Raw genomic sequence first — 5,673 nt, 5'->3', positions numbered from 1 at the left:
GTGTTTATAGATTGCTATGTGAGTGTTAGGAAGATATGAAAATTAAAATTTGACGAACAATCACTTCCAGTGTGACGTTAATTATGGTCCCATTAGCGAAGGCAATAAAAACGTTGCTGTCGTATATAATAAAATATCGGAACCTTTCATTGAGATGTTTTACTTATTATATTTTTGTTCTTTTACAAAATTTTCGATATGTGCAAAACCTTTTAACAAATGTCTGTGACGCATCTGTACTTCCCCTTGCGTTGTAGATGTTTATGAGCCTCTTAAACGAGTTATCTCCACATAGACCGTTTGATTGCTTCTCATCTTATTGGAATAAAAATTATTTATTACATTAAAAATTTCTAAATTAATTCTTTGAGAAAAATGTTATTTAGTTTCTGAAAGACATTAATTTTCGTGAATCATTAAATCGTTAAGTTGCACAACCATCACAACTTTAAGTTTTCAATAAAAAAAAAATAATCTTTGAGAAGTTATAGGAGGAACATAAGCAGTATCGATTCTTAGCTATGTTTTTGAATGTCATGATGCTACGAGATTCCTTCGTATTTTATTACACGAAAAACGCTCAATGGTTCCGTCAGTTATTTATTAGTAAAAATTTTAAATATATACCTCACTCTGACCAAATAACAAACACTAAACAATAAAAAAATACTTATTGACATTACAATACTAAACTAAACTTGTTTCTTAAAAGTACCTTATAAAACGGATTATGTAGTAAAATTTGTTCCAATGAAATTATATAATATAAAAAGGGCGTCAAATATAAAACAAGCAAAAATATTGTATTGATTAAAATTGGATTATACCTCCCGGAAATAATTTTACGGAAGAATAATTTTTACAGGCCACATCACAGTTACATTAAATTCTAAACTGAGTTAAAGCCTCTGTAATGAGTTACAATTAAGGAATAAATTTCGAACGGTTCAAATAATTGCTTCAGATTTTAACAAAACGTTCGGCTGTATCTAATATTTAATTGAGTTGGTTATAAAAATACACTGGACTTAATTTATCAAATCAAATAAGCACTAGTATGCCATTATATTTGCTATTCAATTATCGAAAACTACAGAACGCACTTGGATTTAAAACTTTTTGCTGGTAAAATTAAATTTATATTATAGTATATACATTTATAATAACAGTTTTTTAAACCTTCACAATTTAAAGTCTAATAAAACATTAGAACAAATTTTTGCATCTCAATATAATTTGTTCAATATATATTTTTTATTATAATGACAATATGATTTATACTCAGTAAAACCCTTAACTAATGTTGATTAAGCTGGGAGGACTGGTTGTTACCAGCCGTATATTTGCAGAGTCGCGGATTGCATTATTGGAACGCAGAATAATACTATCGATTTTATACTAACCGTTTGTGACGACGCCAAAACGATATCGTTTTTAACAAAAATATATTTTTACAATTTTTCATTTATGTTTTGCTTTTGTGCTACAAGTAATTTTAGTTTATTGTGATTTGAATCACGAGGTACTCGTTTCTTGTGAAATATCTTTGAAAAGAGTATCAAATACGTTTCCATTGTTTGTAATTATCATTATCATTAATATAACTTTTTGTTGAATTTATCAATCAATATGTATTTCTTGAATCAAATCTCACATTATATGGCTTATATGTGATAAGTATTGTAATATAATATCCTATATTGAACAATAACAAGGCGTTCTCAAAAGTTTCCGTACAAAGAATAATATCCAATGAATCTTAAATTATTCAAATAATTTCTTTTTTTAGACAAAGTAATATTCAATATTATAAAAATATTAAATTATTATAAAATATGTAAACAAAATCCAGCCCACATAAATGGATATCAATATTGAAAAGAAAAATTAGAAAAGTAATTTACCAAAATACTTCTAAGCAGTTTGGAAATGTTTATTCATCGGTACAGAATTTTATTAAGGAGGAATGAAGGGTCCATTTCGGTTCATACATATCCAGGCTTTTTAATTTTTTCACCTTCTTTTTTCGTATATAAAATTAAAATTATGAAACTCTAGCGATGTTTTGAGATACTACAAGGAAAGCTGTAAAACAATAAAATTTTAAGTACTAGTTTCAGTGTTCTTATTTGCACTTTGTTTATTATTACTATTTAATGAACAATAAACTTATTATCTAACCTAAAAGATGAAAGCTCAATTTTAATGATACTGAATTAAAAAATAAAAACTATTCAGTCTAACATCTGCGGTACTTGCATTGACATAACTACAGTGAACGTTAAAGAATTTGAATCAATTCGAACAAACTGAAATACGAGCTAAATTTTTTTTATTTAAAGTGAAATTTAGAATATTTTTTTACAGATTGTAGAATAAAATACGCGTAAGACATGTTTTTGTGTCCTTATTAAGCAATATATTTAATTGAAGGTGTTATCTCTTCGAAAACTGTTTTTCGTATAGTTTATTCGTTATCGTAATGTTAGAAAAACTAAAGCCATTACTATTTTTATTTACTGTGTAAAAAAAACAATCTTCTGTGAGAGGGTATTATTGCTCTTTGAGAGCCACCCCATTTGAATGGTACTAGACGTAATCAATTGATGGCAGGTAGACTCTACAATTGTCGATACAATTCGCTGTTGTCATATCTCATATTTCAATTAGGAATTTAAATTTGTTTTTTAAAGCAATTTCCTATTTGTTTCGGTATTAGGAGTAGCCTTCGGAAACAATAACCATGACAGTAATAATAGTACTCATAAGAATGCTTGTTTAATTAATGTTCAAGTAATTAAAATATTTTTTTGGATATTTGGAAATGTGACAGTATCATCAGATTCATGTAATAAAATCCTTACCTCATCGATAACTTATAAAATACTTGTTATTTTAAGTCAATCCGACCAAGTAACAGCTGAAATTGAAATTTTGTATTGAATTTATTAACACATTATTTTCATTACAATAACCCATGATAAGGTTTTCTGTGAATATTAGATATTTTATATCCGCTCATCTGAAACGAATCGACAAAGCTAAAACTGACCAAAAAATTAAAGTACTTAAATAGTGTCAGATGGAAAATGAGATATGAAAATCCTGATTTAAAACATAGAAGCTTTTGGACACAGTTGGGTCGAGAGTTGAACATAAATTTTTAAAACTTTTCTGAATCCGAGTTATGAGATATTTTGAATCGTAATATTGCAGAGGCCGTATGATTAATCCTATTCCTATTTCACAAATTGTAGACATTCAACTAACTTTAAAAGCACTTCCAAGCAATCTTTGATCTTATTTTATTCTTTATGTTGGGTTTCTATACAAACATGTAGAGCTTAGCCCGAGTTGAGGTTCGAAAATCCTTAATAATAGAAAAAAGGTAACAATGAACGACCATTGACTACATTTATTTGTTATCGTGATTGTAGATCGTTTTTTGTAACTTATAATTCATCGACATTTTTATTTTTATTTCTTTTTGATTTTTATTTTTTACATTGTAATAATTTCCTTTTATATATATATATATATATATATGTAGGATATTTTGTGTTTAAATAAGGGTAAATAAGGTAACGTCACTCAAGTAATTTTTTAACTAGAGATAAATAATCATTAATTAGGGGCTATTCATGTCAGAAGTAATAGGTTTTTTAAGAGTACAAATTGCCTCTGAAGTCGGTATTATTGTCACTAGTTAATATTACAAAGTTTTTTCCATTTATTGGTTGCTAAGTATTTGTTGAATATTTAAGTGTTTAGTTTCGTCTGACAGTAACGTTTAACCTCAATGAAATTTAGTGAAGCGTTTTGCTTCGATATTGATATTCTCGTTCCTCCAATTAGTAATATTTCTATTATACATATAAATATATTTACCAAGCCTAGTCAATCCGTCTGTGAACAAAAGCAAACACTCACACACTGCTAAATACGGGTATTTTAAACATAATTCCAAGTCAATAAGTAAGAAATTCACGGTATAATATAACTGCATGTTTTAAATGTACCATCGTAACAAGCCGATGGCCACATAGACAGTATGTATCAAATATTTCTCTGTAGAAAATGTCATGATACCATTTTTAATATACAATTTTTTTTATGACCGCTGCAATTAAAATTTGACTTTTTTAGCCGAAATCGGAGCGTCAGGGTATCTTCTGAAGACACGCTATTCTCAGATAGAATGGAGGATAGTAAAGATAATTGGAAAATGATATTCGTTGAATATAATCAGACTCATTCCAATGAAAAATAATGAGGCAGAATGCTACAAAAAACAACTGTACATATCCTTAGTATACGACATACAACAAGTCTTAAACCAATATTTTAAGTGCTGCACAACGAGAGAGAGTAGACGACATTATATTAATTGCAGTGAGAACATAATTTGTACAAACCGAGGCAATAATAAGTAATAGTACATTATTAATATCTGCCTGTAGATCCTAAATATAATTTATGATTCTGGAACCATTAACGAACACAAATATAAAACAGAAAATCTCTACTGAAATATATTGTTAAAGTTCAAAATCAATTTATAATTTAAATATTACAATGAGGACAACAGTCTACTTAATTAATTTGTGTCCAATCGTAGTCGTTAATTAAGTTTAGTCTACAGAATGAAAAAATATATATTTTCATTTTCAGATAAATCTTTCAGAGTATACAAAAGTATAATAATATGTTTCAATTTGAGAATAAGCTAAGAACCATCGCAAAGAAACTGGCTTTCAAGTTAAATTAAAAACGCTTTAAAATCTGTATATATATTCAGTAGTATTAAGTCTATTAGAGAGCTACGAAATACGTGCATACACACATGTACAGACACAAACGGAAAGAGAGAGAGAGAGAGAGAGAGATATTCTCGTGAAACTTATAATACCCCTGCTTTTTCCTTCGGAGGTTTAAAAACTTTCCGACACTCAAAAATATATATGTGCTCGAGATGTTATTTAAAATGTACAACAAGTTCTCTTTGGGTCTGTTTGAATATTTATTTCCACAAGGAAGCAACAAAATAAAAGAATATCATCCTGGATTTGGCTTGCAACGTTTTGTTTGTTTTATATTATATGAAATGACATCAAAACCATACTAAGTATTAATAAAGGGTAATTCTATTTTATTATATATTGAATATATATTTATAAAGTAATACAGTTTGTACATACATAAGCGTGACTGAGACGTAACTAGAAAGATATGAAACCTTAATTCCCTCTCATCTGGGATTTGCTTCGACATTTGTGCTTTACATGTTATTATTGTCTACTTTCCTTTTTTGTGATTTCGTTTAAAATATATTCTATAAAAACGTTTTCTGTTAACAAAAAATGTGAAATATCGAACCTGAATATAAAATTGAAGAGGAGAATTATATGACTTTATTATCGCTTTCAATATATCGAAACGATTGTTTCCACGGCTTATTATAAATTGAAGGGAAGTTATTATTACTTTTTTCAACTTCAAACCTATTGTTATACAATAATAGAACAAGAGTATAAGTGATTGTGTTGATTATTTTTCAAAATAAAATGTACTTATTAGCGGCTGTACATTTACCTATTAATAGGAATGTAAGTATGGCTACTTGTTACCATCAAGTCAGCTACGAAAATGATGTTAAAATGAATCGTGTTACCC

The sequence above is a fragment of the Danaus plexippus genome, assembly GCF_018135715.1.
Source record: "Danaus plexippus chromosome 3 unlocalized genomic scaffold, MEX_DaPlex mxdp_34, whole genome shotgun sequence".
NCBI lineage: Eukaryota > Metazoa > Arthropoda > Insecta > Lepidoptera > Nymphalidae > Danaus > Danaus plexippus.
Note: the sequence above shows the minus strand (reverse complement) of the source record.